Source organism: Pelmatolapia mariae, linkage group LG4 (genome assembly GCF_036321145.2).
Source record: "Pelmatolapia mariae isolate MD_Pm_ZW linkage group LG4, Pm_UMD_F_2, whole genome shotgun sequence".
Lineage (NCBI taxonomy): Eukaryota > Metazoa > Chordata > Actinopteri > Cichliformes > Cichlidae > Pelmatolapia > Pelmatolapia mariae.
Window position 1 is genome coordinate 22,532,032 of NC_086230.1, and position 17,656 is coordinate 22,549,687.

General features: G+C 41.2%; 1 pseudogene; it reads right to left on the minus strand.

Annotated features, from left to right (window-relative positions):
* Positions 1–4,591: 4,591 nt before the first annotated feature.
* On the minus strand, positions 4,592–14,614 carry LOC134625459 (immunoglobulin lambda-1 light chain-like; annotated as a pseudogene).
* Positions 14,615–17,656: the final 3,042 nt, after the last annotated feature.

Below are 17,656 nucleotides of genomic sequence, written 5' to 3' on the forward strand. Positions count from 1 at the left end.
TGCTACAATTAAACCCGAGAGCATTGTTTGTGCCTTGTGGAGCTCACACGATGAATCTGGTCATAGCTGATGCTGCCAAGTCCTCTCCAGATGCAACTGGCTACTTTGGGTATTTGCAGAAGTTGTTCAATTTCTTTTCCAGTGCCACCCAGCGATGGGCCATTTTAACAAAACATGTGAAATTGACACTTAAATCTTGGAGTGACGTTAGATGGGAAAGCAGGCTTCAAAGTGTAACTGCTGTCCGGAGTCAGACAAAAGAAGTGAGGGATGCTCTCCTGGAGGCCAGAGAAGCTGTAAGTGATGCAGTCGCAAAGGTGGAGGCTCAAGTGCTTGCTGAGGAAGTAGCCTCATTTCGATTTTTGATTTGCTCCATCGTGTGGTGTGAACTTCTTACAATCACAAACCAGGTGAACAAGTTACTACAGTCCAGCTCCATGCAGCTCGATGTTGCTGTCAGGCTCATTGACACTGCCAAAAGTAACCTCTCTAAATACAGACAGTCTGGGTTTGATGAGGCTGTGTCAGCTGCCAAAGAACTCTGTGAGGCCCTGAACATAGAACCACAGTTGAAGGAGAAAAGGCTCAGGAGCACAAAAAGGCAGTTTGCATATGAAGCTGTTGATGAGCCCCTCCATGATGCCCTTAAAAAGCTTGAGGTCACATTTTTCAATTGTGTTGTGGACTCTGCTTTAATGTCCCTACAGGAGAGGTTTGAGACCATGAATCAAGTGAAGGAGAAATATGGAGTGCTGCTTGATTTCAGCAAAGTGAATGGGATGTCCAAGGAGGATTTAAAAAAACACTGCACTGAAGTACAGAAGACACTGACAGATAAGGGAGTAGCTGACATTGATGGACCTGAGATGATGCAGGAAATCATCAACCTTCCTCAGCTGCCACCACAGACGTCTGCTTTGGAAATGCTGTCATTTTTACATGACAATCAGCTTCAAGAGGTATATCCCAATCTGTGGATTGCTCTGCGTATTGCACTGACCCTGCCTGTCACAGTTGCCTCTGCTGAGCGAAGCTTTTCAAAGCTCAAGCTCATTAAAACGTACCTGCGTTCATCAATGGGGCAGGAATGTTTAAGTGGTCTGGCTGTTATCAGCATCAATGGTGACGTGGCTCAGAAGCTATCATATGATGACCTTATAGCTGATTTTGCAACCAGAAAATGCCGGCGTGTGCCTCTCTAGGGCATACTCTGACAACTAATTGTAAAAATGTTTAACATAGTTACTTAAGGAATGTGGCTTTTGTGTTCAAATTCTTATTTTTCTTATTTAAGTTTCTTATTTAAATTCTATTGTGAAACTATTTGTAAATATATTAATAATAATACTATTATATTATATATATTATTTTTTTATAAAAAAAATTACACATTATTGCCAGGCTCTTTGTTCTTGTTCCAATGTTCAATTTTTGTTTCAGTATTTATTTGTAACAGTATTTTTAACCTCCTTTAACCTTATTTATTTGTTTAACTGTCATGTTTGTTGTTATTTAATTAAACAAATTCCACTGAGAAATTCAAAAGTATTAATGTTTTTTTGTTTTTTTTTTCAGTGGCGGGGGGGGGGGGCACCATAAAGCATTTGTGCTTAGGGCACCCAAATGGCTAGCAACGGCCCTGACAACAAGAAGACATGGAGTCAAGAGATAAACACTGACATTAGTATATATGTGTGCAAAATAAGTCAAAGTGTTTACATGTTAGAGCAGTGATGAGAGCACAGAGAGTCACCAGCATGATGTCGACGTGAACTAAGAACTGATTTCGAGAAAAGTCGCTGGAGGAGCCATTTAATACAACTAACAAGAGGAGGAGCTGTGTCTCCTCCTTTCTCCCTGTTACATCATCATAATATTGTTTTTCTTTTTTTCTTTTTCTTCATTTATTTCTTTATTAGCATCATAGAGTATATATTAAGATTGAAACATATAAACAGAATAATTGGAAAAATATACCAAGGCCTCCAGAAGCACAGAGGGAATCATACCTACGTTAAAACAAAAAATAACTAGACATACAAATAACAAAGGAGAATTTATCTTCTATGTGGGTGACACACAAGCTCAAAACACTGGAGAGAATTTGGTTAGAAAAGATTGAATTTGTGTCTTTGTTACACCTTAAAAGCAATGTGAGTCACAGCAGCAGGAGGCAATGTGGTCACATGAATGACACCCACTCACAAAATCTTTGGACATGAAATAAATTTAAAATATTTTGGGACGATACATGTTTAACTCTAAGGAAGGAAATAGGTGGCAAAATCCCTGTAGATCCCATGGTGCTGTATCTTGGAGTAATTAAAGAGGATGTTGTGGTTTAAAAAAAGGCTCATTGTTGGTTCCAAAAAACAAATAGCTCAAAGAATGGGTATATAAATGAAATCTTTATTAGAGGATGAGTTTCTTGCAAAGGTCTAAAGGAGACGCCTTTTCACAAAAGTGGAAGAAATGGATTGCCTTCATGTGTTATGGTCCTGGGTCTTCTGCCCAGTGTTTTGTGTTTTTCATTCAACTTCTGTTCTTGTTAGACATTACCTACTGGTTATATGCAGTGATGGGAATAACGGCGTTACAAGTAACGGCGTTACTAATGGCGTTACTTTTTTCAGTAACGAGTAATCTAACTAATTACTATTCCTATCGTTACAATGCCGTTGCAGTTACTAACAAGGAAACGCGGTCCGTTACTATTTTTCAACAAACAGACGGTTGAAGCTGTGTTCAGCTTACCGCATCTTATATCAGTAGCACGGAAGTAGCTGACTACGTAAGTAATCTGGACGCTACAGCTTTAAGCAGCTGCGCGCGCTCCTGCGGACGCGAAAATCACGATCACTGTCTAGCACAACACCTGGAGCTAAGGGGGCAAAACAATTGCATGAGTGCTGCTGTTTGACTGAGGAAGAATAAAGTAGTCGTGGTAAGCCAATCACATGACCACTTAAAGACAAAGCAACAAGGTGACATATACCAGTTTATAAATTATGTCGATAGGCCACGTAAAACCAGAGTCACGATAAACAATATATACGCGGCGTTTTTTCCTCAATAGTTTCGTCACGTTTACTGTCTAAGGACAGCACTAGCAAGCACTCTCTGCTTATGACCAAAACAAAAAAAAAAACAGCGGAAGTTTTAGGAGTTGTCTTGTGTAGTTAGTGTGTAGTGTTGTGGATAGTTTTGTGTTGTGTGTCAGAACAATGAGGCGACTGCTGTCTCCAGGTAGAAACAGCAGTGATACACCTGCTGCTGTCAGACCTGCAGGTATCAGGCTGTGATGTTCTCCTTTATAGTGGACAGAAATATTTGGAGTGGCACAAATAATTTGTGTGGCATCTTATTGAATGCAGAACAGCTGATTGTTCTGTAAATGGTTTGAAATGGTTATTTAAAAAAAGGGTAAAAGTAAACTTGTGCATAGGATTTTAAAATTGACAATTTATAGTTGCATTTAAAGTTATGAAATATGATTCATTAAAGATGTTTGTGGTTGTTACAGTAAAAAATAAACTTTTTCTACTCTGATTTTATGGTTTTTGTCTGATTTTAGATCAATTGTGTTAATACAGTATGTCAAAATGAAAACATGACTGTAAATTCAGACATGTGAGATTATGCTGAAAAGGATGATACCAAACAAGGCAAAGTAAATAGTTTTTAAAGGTAAAATGTGGAGGGAAAATCCAAAGTAGTTAAAATGGCCAGTTATACCCTGGACCCCAGAGGGTTAAACTTTTTTTTTAAAGTAACGCAATAGTTACTTTTCAAGTAATTAATTACTTTTAGAATATTGTAACTCAGTTACTAACTCAGTTACTTTTTTGAAGAAGTAACTAGTAACTATAATTGAATTACTTTTTCAAAGTAACTTGCCCAACACTGGTTATATGTAATAGTTTTAATGTTCAACGCAAAACAAGAAATGACAACAGAAATATGCAGAAAGATTTAGTTTCATAACTGGACTTCATTTAGTGTTCCTTAACAGTAAATACGTTAGGTTTAGGCAAACATCGAACTGTATTCAGCTAACTGTCTCTGAATGATCAAATGATATGAACTGAAACATTTCCATTAAAAACAGCAGTTCCATTTTATTTTACAGAAAGCTGATACGTCATTTACTTGAGGTTATAAATGAGTTACTAAGACCTGCAGGTGCATCCTGGGCAAGAACAAACAGAAGCACAGAGAGGTGATGCTTCACTAACTGAGTGTGAAGATTCATTTGCAAATCCACAACCAACATTTTAAACCAGTGACACTTGCCTTCTCTCTTACTCATGAAGAAATATTAAATGATGCTCTCGAGTGTTCAAATATTACTTAGTCTATATGTCAGAATATACTTATGTTTAAACTATGGGAGCAACAGAATTGAAAATTTTGTACTTATGAATGTTTTTTTCCCTCTGTGTGCCCCTCTCTAAAATGTAACAGTTAGTTTCAATCACCTTAAATTTATGTTACTAACAAAACAGTGACACAGTTTCTTATTTACTCACAAGAAAACACATTTTTAAACCAATGCTTTTTATTAATTTAATGCAAAATATGAATCCCTGAAAATACTTGTTAAAAACCAGCAAATGAATACATGACTTAAACCTTTTGCTTTATTCTGATTTCTAACATGTAAAGACTGTAATGAGCAAAGAGCACAAGCAGTAAAGAAGCAGACTTTAAATGCACATTCTGGTCCTCGACTATTCAGTGGGACATTCTGACTTCTTGATGGTTTTCTCTGAAGTCTGTGAGCCCAAAGACACTTTACATGTATAAACCTTATCCATGTTCCAGTCTGATGTCTGGATGGTCAGAGAGCTGCTGATTTGGTAAGTCTGGTCTGGTCTCTGAACAGCAGTGCTGGTAGAGATCTCACTGCTCACTGGACTCCCACCAGCCAACCAGCTCACATCTGCAAAAGGCACAGACTGACTGGACAGACAGACCAGAGAAGCTGTGTTGGACTGGAGCTCAGCACTGGACGGAGGGAAGACTGTCAGGACAGGAGGAGGGAGGCTGGAGCCTGAAAATACATGAAGGATGTTCAGAAAACAAAAACAACAAAAACAAAGATAAATGAAAGGAAAGAAGGAGATTGGAATTGAAGTCATAAAACCAGAAGAAATCAAGAAGAGTCAATATGAAATAAACATAACATTTGTTATGAAGTTAGAAGAAAACAAAACTAATGTACAATACCAAAATATATGGATCCAACATATCATTTTAATTTCTTTTTATATTTTTACGAAATAAAATATGATTAGTTACTGTTTAACTTTCCATGTAAGATGTCTTTGATTTAATTCTACAGGTTTCTGCATAACATGTCAGCTAATGTGGGTAATTTTCTTTCATGTCAAAGAAAAGTTCTAATCATTTCAAAGTAATTTTGAACTTTAGTAACACTGTTAACTGCTATTGAAGAAAGAGAAAACGTGCCTCTGTATGTTTTTGAAATGCCAACCTAAACATAAATTGAAAGCAATAAGAACGGAAAAACAACATATTTCACACCATTGTCAGAGAACTGGTTTGAAACTATTTCACATTTTTTAAACATAAGTAATTCATGTCTCCTGTATATGAGACAACCTGAAACTATTTCAGATTGTACAAAATCGTAATAAATGATGCTGAACAAGAAACATATTGAATTAAGTAGTCATCGGTAGATTTTTGCTAAATCTCTGTTGTTTTATGATCAGTTAAAAAGTACTTACCTGTCACAACCAGCTTGGTGCCTTGTCCGAATACCACAGTGATTCAGTTTGTATACATGGCTGTACAAAAACCTCCTGACTGTCACTGATGAGGGGAGAGGAACTGAAACATCAGGTTGAGACCAACTTTCACTGTCACATCTCATTCCTTTCATCTCTTTGTATTTTATAACTGTCTCTCTCTCTCTCTGTGTAGTCATGTTTATTCCTTCATGTCACTTGTTTTGTGTAAGACTTAATGAAGTCCTCATTATTGGCCAGCTTTAATCAGAGCTGTACTGTTTCTCAGTAAGTTTTTGGCCACAGTCTGCTTCGCTATGAACCAGATTTATTGGGAGAGTCTTCCCATGTCTGACAGAAACTCACTGCAGAGTCTCCTGTCTCTGCATGATTGATAAAACACTTGAAATCAGTGTTTGGTCAGGATTTAGATATTAATCTGTCTCAGGAGAATCCTGCTCAAAATGCAGTTGAGCTGTGAGAATGATGAAATCTCAGAAATGAGGAGAAGAACCAGGGACCTGTTTGTACCAGCTGACATAAAAGCTTTGAGCTTTTTTAATGTTGTATTTGAGCAGGTTAAAGGTAAAAAAAATAATTTAAAAAAATGAGCAATCCAATGTTTAATAAGACATTATCTGGAGGTTGTATGTTACTCTGAATTTTCTTGATTGGACTATACTCAAGTGAATGAGTCTAAGAAAGCATATGTACTGCTCAAGAGGTTTGTAACACATTGTGAACAACTGTGATATGTACAGTGTCTTCTATTTCTGCGAACTTGATAGTTAAATGGTAATTAATGTTTGATGAGGACGTAGAGTTGAATCGTTCTGAGGAGAATCTTGTTTCAAAGCTGGGTGAGCTGTCAGAATGGAGAAATCTTAGAACATACAGATGATCTTCCCCAGGAACTTGTTTATACCAGCTAACAGAATTTCTATCATCTCTCTCAATGTTGCAGTTGAGAACAGCTAGTTGAAAACTTTGTACTTAAGTACAGTAAGTAAGTATTTGTACTTGGTTACTTCCCATGTCTGGGGACAGAGAACCTGTTCCAAAGCCAAGTGAGCTGCCAGAATGAAAACTGAGGAACCCCTCCAGGAACTTGTTTAGACCATCTAACATAATTCAACCACGTTGCAGCTGAGAACAACTTCTTGACTTGGAGAAACCTTGTGGACAGCAGGTATCTGGATAAACACTTCCGCTGCATTAACATCTGCAAACAAACACAGAAAAACATGTGTGAAATGTCTTTCTCTAAAAAGATGGGCTATGAAACAGATGAGAAGAACGTCTTACACTTTAGAGAAGTGATGAGAGAGCAGACAGTCCCCAGCGTGTTGTCAGTGTGAGGTGTAAACATCCTTTAATATTCAGCTGAGATGTGAAAAGAATTGTAGTGAGAAGAGAAGCAACAGATAAAATTCAATTTAGCTGCATTTTTATTTCATATGAAACATTTTTAAACCTCATTATGCAACTTTATCAGTATCTGTTTAGGCTGATTAATGTCATTTACTGCAGCTAGAATGTGACAGTTATCAGAGTTTTAGGAAACTGTTTGTCAAATTGCTGTTATTTAAAAATGCACACATAATTGGTTTAATTGTGTTAGATGCACATAATTTAAAATGCACATAATTGTGTACATATATATATGACACCTTGTGTTGTTGGTGGTCATCATATTCCTCGATATTTTCTACTATCAGTGATGAATGTAAAAATATATCAGAAAAAGTAATTCAGTATTTATTAGCAGACTGTCTGAAGTTGTTGAGTTTTCATTGATGAACATTAAAATAAAAAAAATAAAATAAACACACAATTTGAAGGTGGTGGGTTTAAACCGAGGTTGTTGAATGGGTCTTTTGTCAGCATGTGAAAAAAAAAAAAGAGCATCAAAAAACAGAAGTATCAGTGGGGAGGTTTTTGTCACAGTGTAAATCACTGTGATACAGCAGCATTGCTGTCCCATGTCTTACAGTAATAAACTGCAGAGTCTCCCTCCTCCACATTGTTGATGATCAAACGATAATCTTTTGTTGACTGATAAGTGGATGTGAATTTTGGAGCAGAGAACCCAGAGCCATAGCTTGGAGAACTATAGCTATGATGAAAATACAGCACAAACTGAGGAACTCCTCCTGGAATCTGTTTATACCAATAGACAGTGTTATCAACAGTCCCCAGGTTACAGTCCATGGTGGCTGTCTCTCCTTTACTCACTGATAAAACAGGAGGTTTCTGTGTGAGCACCGTCACACCACTCACACCTGCAAACAACAAGAAGACATGGAGTCAAGAGAAACACAAGCACATATGAATCCAACAAATAACTACTAATCTGAAGTATAAATGAGGTTCCATACATGTTAGAGCAGTGATGAGAGCACAGAGAGTCACCAGCATGTTGTCACTGTGTGTTGAGACCTGTGACTTAGAACGAGATTGCACTGCTTCTGTAGGAGGAGAGGAGGTGTGAACCATTAAATATGACACTGAAACTCAGAGAGACTGACAGGAGGAGGAGCTAAATCTGCGTAGTTTGCGATGTTTGGGTAATTTATGTTCAGTGGAGGGTAATTCTGTTTTTGTATTAATAAATATTGGTGATTGTGATGTCTCCCTCCTCTCCCTTAAAAATGTGCTACTGCATTTTATTATGAAAAATTGTTTGCTATGTCTCCTGGGTGAGGTGTTCCAGGCATGTCTGACTGGGAGGATTCCCCAGGGCAGACCCAGGATATGCATATCTTTCGGCTGGCCTCAGAACACCTTGATGTTCCCCCAGAGAAGCTGGAGGAGGTCTAGGGTCTTCTGCTTAGGCTGCTGCCCCTGCGACCCAGCCCCGGATAAGTGGAAAAAGATGTGTGTATGGAAGGATGGTTGCTATGTCCTTCAGGTTTATTACTGATGCTTTTACCATTACAAGTTTTTATGTTTGGACAAAAAAAAAGATCAGAATCCCGCTAACCCTTACAGTTACCTGCTATAATTACATAATCAACAACCTTGAAATGTTTGAACTTCTCTGGAAATTCACATGAAACCGGAGTGTTAAGGATTAGGAGAACATTTGATAAAATGTTACGCCATTTATGAATATTAAACAACTGAATAAAGAGTTCAAAAAAGAGAATAATTTTAGTACTAGGACTGTGTGGGCTCCTTTTTTTGTTGCAAACTTGAGCCACATGGTATTTTGTGGTATTTCTCACAAATGAAATCACTGTGATTAGGGATGGGTACCAGTGTCTGACATAAACGGTAGTAACCAGACCGAAAAGCAGCGCACATTTCGGTGCTTTATTTCGGTGCTTTTTTTTCCTGAGCCAATTCTAGCCAATCATTTTACGTTTCCAAGGATAGTAGGCGGGCCCAGGTACGTACGTTCTTTTAGAGCAGAGCTACAGATTAAAAATGCCCAAGGCGAAGCGGTCAAAAGTCTGGCTGTACTTCGCAGCAAAAGATGCAAACTCAGCAGCCTGCAACAAGTGCTTTAAGGTGATACTGTGATACTGTCAAAGGAGGTAACACCTCAAATCCGATGAAACACCTGGCGACGCATAGCGTTTTTTTTAAAGCCGAGAAATGCGCCGTGTTTGATAGCTTGCTGCGAGACCTCACACCATGCACATCTACTGCGGGTGTGGTGCCTGTTATCGGACCTGGAGTTAGCACCATCCCCCAAGAACCCAAAGAGTAGAGTCCTGACCCCTAGCCCTGCCAGTGTAGCAGAAATGATGACGGATGATGATGGCAGCAGCAGCCGTTCTTCTCTGCGTGAGTAGCTTAATGTTGTTCGTGTGTAATTTACGTTGAGTACGCTAACCACATTATTACATTAATGCATGTAAGGTAAACTAGCAAACACCGTCGTAGTTACATGCGGCTGTCTTCTTGTTTGATGGCAGATACTCCCTTCACCCTGGCCAAAAAGGCTAAAATGACCAAAGAAAAAGTGGAAAACAGTTAAACATGAGAGGTTTTTGGACAAAGTTTGTGTTTTTTCCATTGTTTAAACACTGCTTCCAGCCAAGAGTGATACCATATATGCCCTATAGCTTCAGAAAAGGCTAACATTGTTATCTTTTTACAAAAGAAACAGCTGAACATGAGAGGTTTCTGGACCAATTTTGTGTTCTCCATTCTTTAAGCACCGGCACCGTTTCAAAAGTACCGGTTTGGCACCGGTATCGGATAAAACCTAAACGATACCCATCCCTAACTGTGATACAGACGTTTTGATATAGTTCCCCTGATTCCCAAAAACAAATACCAGTGTCGCTCATCTACATCTTGAGAGTTAAACACAACAATTAGAGGACTGACTAATTTGCGTTTACTAAAACATTTTGGTTTTAGACACTCAAATTCATTTTTGTATTCATGTGTTTTGTTCTACAATTAATGGTTGGAAATGTTAACTATTCAGAATTCATAAAAGCCGTAGTGTCACTCAGTTGTGTTTTGTTTGTTTTTTGTCTCAGTATTCATGATTGTGTTATGTTCTACTCAATAGAGTCTATGTTTCAGTGCAGTACAATGCTTACCCTCCTCCTTTTAACTCTAAATCCACGTCTAATGATGATGTAGAATTTAGTCAGTCTGAGGAGAATCCTGTTACAAAGTAAAGTGAATTGTCCTCAAAACTCTCTACATGCTGAGGAGCTCCATCAGAGACTTGAATCATTACAGGCAGTTCCTTGAACAATTTTAGTTCAAATGCAAATGGCCTTATCGTCACACATCACACATTTTCTTCATTTCTTACATTTAATGATGCTGAATCTATGTTTATAACTATTTAAGAGTTGAGTCTTGTGTCTAAATTTATATTACTTATACCTACATGAAAACAATGTAGGTCTGCTTTTTGTATATGATTTTGCATATGAGTAGTTATTGGCTGAATAATATGGATTTTCCCCAGTTTGCTTTGTTCATGATTTCAATGATAAATATTACAAAAAAAATGAACAAACAAATAATACACTATTTGAAGATTTGTTTGTTAGAGGTGTCTTTTACCAGGTTGTGAAAGAGTCTTAAAAAGCAGAAGGATCTGTGTGGAGGTGTTGTCACAGTGTGAATCACTGTGATACTCCACTGTTAGCAGAGCTGTCCCATGTCTTACAGTAATACACTGCAGAGTCTCCTGTCTCTGCCTGTTTAATTATGAACTAGGAATCAATGTTTGATGAGGATTTAGAGTTGAATCCGTCAGAGGAGAACCCTGTTCCAAATTCAAGTGAGCTGCCAGAATAGTGAAAACTTTCTGAGGAACCCGTCCAGGAACTTGTTTATACCAGTTAACATAATTCCCATCATATCTCTCTATGTTGCAGTTGAGAACAGCTTGTTGACCTGAAGAAACTGTGTGGACAGCAGGTGTTTGGGTCAACACTATCACTGCATCAGCATCTGCCAGGAAACATAGAAAAAAATGAGTGAAAGATTTACCTCAAAATATACAAATTTTAAAATCAATAAGAAAAACATCTTACACGTTAGAGCAGTGATGAGAGCACAGAGGATCCCCAGCACTATGATAGTAGGTGGTGAAACTGATCCTGAAAGATGAGAGGGGCTGTAGTGAGAAGAGAAGAGATACTGAAGCTTATAAAGACAGAGGAGAGCAGAACTGAAAGAGGAGGAGATTCAGCGAAACAGCTTTTATTTATAGAAGACTGAAACTAAATTACTGATATTAATAATTCATAATTTCATACCGTGAACATTGCCTTTTTCTAAGCATTATTGTTTCAATCTCAATGATTTCACATAATCTTCTTTGTATATGCTCTACAAAAACTGATATAAATGACTTAATCAGTGTATTTGTCACAGTACTGGGTCAGTATTTGTGTTTCAGGTTTTGGATTTATGTTCTTTGATTACTGTTGTTCATGATTTTGGTTTCCTTTTAAGTTTTCAGTGACCTTAGTTCTCCCTCCCTTAGTGTTTATCTCAGCGTGTGTTTAGTCTCTGCTGCCGTGTTTTCTCTGCGCTGTTCCTTTTTTCCTCGTTTCCTGTCGAGTCACCCTTGTCTTTGTGTTCGTTCATCTCCTGTGTCTCCCCAGTCAGTCATGTCTCCTTGTGAGTGTTAGCTACCCTTGTCTCTGTGACCCATGTTCGCTCTGTCTTTGCTGTCAGTTGGATTTTCGTGTCAAATCTGTGACTCTTTTACTTTGATAGTCTCGCATCCTTTGTAAATATTTCCAGTTTTACTTCCTCCATGTCCCTGTGTGATTGCTTCCAGCTGTGCTCTCCTCCTGTGTCCTATCCCCTCGTTACTCCCTGTGTATTTAAGCCCTGTGTTTTCCTCTGTCAACAACCAAAAAAAGCAATAGAAATAAATAAACACAGAGAAATTCACTTATCTGTATATGTTTACATTCTCTTTCTACCTCATCAACATGCTTCTGATAAACTAAAGCTGATTCAAAATAAAAATTCTCTGCAACTAGCTGATCTGGGGCCCGTTCTTCGTACCTCGCTTACTACATCCAAGATCAAATGACACATCCAAGATCAAATCATCGCGCTAACTTTGAGCTCGCTAATCCGGTTCTCCGAACACACTTGTTGTTGACGATTAGTATAGCTGGATGAAGTAATCTGAGATCACTGGGTGGCTTAAAAGGGGCTACGCATCCATAGTAGAAACATTGATCGGCAACCCTGTGATTGGTCGGCGAAGATGTCGAAGGAGCGCGCTCAGTATTTCACGGCAGCAGAGCAAGAACTCTTGATTGAGGGATTTCAGGAGTTTCAGAGTTTAATTAAAACGCAGGGGAACACTGCAAAGGCTGCAAAAGCAAGGAGAGAGAGCTGGCAGAAAGTTGCTGACAAATTAAACTCGTAAGTGATCCATGATATTACATTATATCATGTGATATACCACATTATATTATATTACATCATATCCTCTTTCACATTAGAGCCACAACAGGACCCACTAGAACATGGGAACAAGTAAAAGTGAAATATAAGAATATTCTACAGAATGGTAATATTTATCACTTATATTGCTTTTAGTCTCTTGAAAAGAGACCCTGCAATAATCTGTTTGTTTGTTTATAACAGCAACCAAGAAAAGGGCAGAGCAAATAAAGACAGGGTGGTCCTGCACCCCCTCGTCACACCCCGGCTTTTTGTACCGTGACATTGACATTGTGGGGTTTTTTGTGTGTAGTTTTACATAACACTCCATCACTTTTACCTGTTCCCATGCGAGGGGTGACTGGAGCATGCACAGTAAGTTGGGAGATCGATCTATCTATCTATATATATATATATATATATATATATATATATATATGAGAGAGAGAGAGAGAGAGAGAGAGAGAGAGAGAGAGAGTGTTAAGTAAATAACAAAAAAATCGATATCTCTCTATGAGCACACTGTCGCGCTGAGCTAAAGGATCCTGTCTATCCCGCAATATACGCTGAATTCTGAAGACTCTCCTTATCAATCTTGCACCTTCCGTAATGGGTTGCTCGCGTACAAACGGACAGGACATGGCTGCGACAGACTTCCCAAATCCACCTTCTCTTTTATAGCCGTGGTCTCTCATCTTGATTACACGAAGTAATTTACTATTACTACTCTAAAATATGAATTACATCTGAAATAATCAAATACATGAAACAGAATGATTAATAGTACATTTCCCTTTTTTTAGGAAATGACCTGTATGTATCTGTATGAAATCAATAAAAGCATCAACTGCTGCATTATATTTAGTTACACTGATAATATTTATTTATGGTAAAACAGTGGCGAAATATCGCTGTTGCTTTCATATAACTGCAGCGGACATACCTGAGTGGCCGCGATCTAATCCTGTTTACATAAAGTAAACCTGCTCCCGAGCAGGTTTACGCTTACGGATCTGTTGCTATGACAGCAAGTCCCAGATGAGCTTCGGGGAACCGAACGATCCAAGATCACGCGAAATCGTCAACATTCAAATCCGGCTAACTTACTTAGCGAGGTACAAAGAACGGGCCCCTGATCTGAGTTTGATGCAGTCTTGTTTTATTTTGACTGAATTTTAGTGAAGCATGAATTAGTGAAATTATTGAACTGTAATATAAAGAGGATTTGTGTGGTCTCATTTTTCTTTTTACTGTGGCTTGAAATCAGATTAACCAGTTAATATGTTGAGAATGTTTTGGTCAAACATATTTTACGGTAAAATAACATTAAAAGCTGATGATGTGAGGTTTTATGTGTGAATAATATGTGTATATTTTGGTCCTTTGTTTATTTAAAGTGAAAGTGGAAATAAATAAAGAAAAACAATGAATAGATTTAAAAGAGCAATGTTTAAGAACTAATTGTTTATATGGTGCACTGAGTTTGTGCCCAAAAAGCAGAAGTAATAGTGAGGAAGTTTTTGTCACAGTGTAAATCACTGTGATGCGTACTCATTAACAGAGCTGTCCCATGTGATACAGTAATAGACTGCAGAGTCTCCCTCCTCCACATTTTTGATCATCAAACGATAATCTGTTGTTGACTGATGAGTGGATGTGAATTTTGGGGAAGAGAATCCAGAGCCATAGCTTGGAGAACCCCAGCTATGATACATCTTCAGCACATACTGAGGAACTCCTCCTGGAATCTGTTGCAGTCCCCAGGTTACAGTCCATGGTGGCTGTCTCTCCTTTCCTCACTGATAGAACAGGAGGTTTCTGTGTCACCACCGTCACACCACTCACACCTGCGAACAAGAAGACATGGAGTCAAGAGAAACACACTGACATTAGTATATATGTGTGCAAAAGAAGTCAAAGTGTTTACATGTTAGAGCAGTGATGAGAGCACAGAGAGTCACCAGCATGATGTCGATGTGAACTAAGAACTGATTTCGAGAAAAGTCGCTGGAGGAGCCATTTAATACAACTAACAGGAGGAGGAGCTGTGTCTCCTCCTATCTCCCTGTTACATCATCATAATATTGTTTTTCTCTTTTTCTTCATTTATTTCTTTATTAGCATCACAATGTATATATTAAGATTGAAACATAAACAGAATAATTGGAAAATATACCAAGGCCTCCAGAAGCACAAAGGAATCATACCTACATTAAAACAAAAAAGAACTAGACATACAAATAACAAAGGAGAATTTATCTTCTATGTGGGTGACACACAAGCTCAAAAGACTGGAGAGAATTTGGTTAGAAAAAATTGAATTTGTGTCTTTGTTACACCTTAAAAGCAATGTGAGTCACATGAATGACACCCACTCACAAAATCTTTGGACATGAAATAAATTTCAAATATTTTGGGACGATACATGTTTAACTCTAAGAAAGGAAATAGATGGCAAAATCCCTGTAGATCTCATGGTGCTGTATCCTAAAGAGGATGTTGTGGTTTTAAAAAAAAAAAAAAAAAAAAAAAAAAAAAATAGCTCAAAGAATGGGTAAATAAATGAAATCTTTAGAGGATTAGTTTTTGGCAAAGGTCTAAAGGAGATGCCTTTTCACAGAAGTGGAAGAAATGGATTGCCTTCATGTGTCACGGCGAGTGAGAGGAGCCGTGTGGAAATTAAAGGAGGATCCAAACGCAGGCACTTGTACAGGTGAGAGGGTGGTTTATTAAACACAAAAGAAATGGACAAAACAGCAAACGGAGAACTGAACTATACTGGGTTAACTAAACTACGGAGCCTGAACAAGAGCACAAACCTGAACACGAATAACAGCGAGCAGAAGACGGAATGATGGTTGACGGCAGGGAAACACACAGAATGAAACAGGGTGGATACGCAGACGGACCAGCAACAACAATGACTAAAGACGTGACTTAAATACACACAGGTGGTGGACACAGCTGGGAGTAATTAACAAGACGAGACAGAGGTAAAACTGAACACACTCACATGAGACGCAGACCTTCACAATAAAACAGGAAACAAGAACACTACACCAAGACGCAGACCTGACACTGAGAAACAGACGGAAAATGACCCACACCAAAACATGAGAACACAAATCCTAAATATCAATAAACAGAAACATGGAACTCAAATAACAGACATCATCATAATCATCACCACAACAAGAGAACAATAAAACAATCCCAGATGCAAAATAAACCAAAGCATAATAAACTCAAGATACTGGGTCCAACACACCTAGAACCGTAACAGTACCCCCCCCTCTAAGGGCTGGCTCCCGACAGCCCTAAACAAAAAAACAAACAAAAAAAAAACCCCGAACGAAACAAGAGCACCAAACCAGGGCGGGTGGAGGGGGTCCAGGATGGAGGGTCCGAAACAAAAAAAAAAAAAAAAAAAAAAAAAAAACAAGGAGCACAAGAGTCCAGATCAAACCAAAAAAAAACCACAAGAACACAGGTCAACACAAAACAAGACTATTCATGAGTCCACAGTAACGTCTGGGGGTCGACCCAGAGGTCGACAACACAAGGACCAAAACAGTTCAGGGGGCCGACCGTGCACACGGCAGCGGCGGCGACGGGCAAACAGTTCCGGAGGCCGACCGTGCGCACGGCAGCGGCGGCGACGGGCAAACAGTTCCGGAGGCCGACCGTGCGCACGGCAGCGGCGGCGACGACGGGCAAACAGTTCCGGAGGCCGACCGTGCGCACGGCAGCGGCGGCGACGACGGGCAAACAGTTCCGGAGGCCGGCCACGCGGAAGGCAGCGGCGGCGACGACGGGCAAACAGTTCCGGAGGCCGGCCACGCGGAAGGCAGCGGCGGCGACGACGGGCAAACAGTTCTGGAGGCCGACCGTGCACACGGCAGCGGCGGCGATCCCTCGCAGGAGGCCGGCCATGACGCCCAATTAGAGGCCTGGAAAGCGGCCGGCAGAGGTGAGGTGGAACAGGACGGGTCGGGTCCCATGACGGCTTGGCAACCGCAGGGCCAGGCGTGGACGAAGACACAGAGGCAGGGCCAGGCGTGGACGAAGACACAGAGGCAGGGCCAGGCGTGGACGAAGACACAGAGGCAGGGCCAGGCGTGGACGAAGACACAGAGGCAGGGCCAGGCGTGGACGAAGACACAGAGGCAGGGCCAGGCGTGGACGAAGACACAGAGGCCGGGCCAGAAGCTGGACCAGGCGAAGGCGGAACGGCTGCGGAACCTGACGGCAGCGGGGCGGCTGCAGGCGTGGATGAGGCGGCGGCTGCAGGCGTGGATGAGGCGGCGGCTGCAGGCGTGGATGAGGCGGCGGCTGCAGGCGTGGATGAGGCGGCGGCTGGCTGGACGGGCTCCTCGGGCCCTCCAGCTGACGAGTCATGGGGCTGGACGGGCTCCTCGGGCCCCCCAGCAGACAAAACCCGGGGCCGGACGGGCTCCTCGGGCCCCCCAGCAGACAAAACCCGGGGCCGGACGGGCTCCTCGGGCCCCCCAGCAGACAAAACCCGGGGCCGGACGGGCTCCTCGGGCCCCCCAGCAGACAAAACCCGGGGCCGGACGGGCTCCTCGGGCCCCCCAGCAGACAAGACCCGAGGCCGGACGGGCGACTCGGGCCCTCCAGCCGACGTGACCCGAGGCCGGACGGGCGACTCGGGCCCTCCAGCCGACGTGACCCGAGGCCGGACGGGCGACTCGGGCCCTCCAGCCGACGTGACCCGAGGCCGGACGGGCGACTCGGGCCCTCCAGCCGACGTGACCCGAGGCCGGACGGGCGACTCGGGCCCTCCAGCCGACGTGACCCGAGGCCGGACGGGCGACTCGGGCCCTCCAGCCGACGTGACCCGAGGCCGGACGGGCGACTCGGGCCCTCCAGCCGACGTGACCCGAGGCCGGACGGGCGACTCGGGCCCTCCAGCCGACGTGACCCGAGGCCGGACGGGCGACTCGGGCCCTCCAGCCGACGTGACTTGAGGCTGGCTGGGCTCCTCCGAA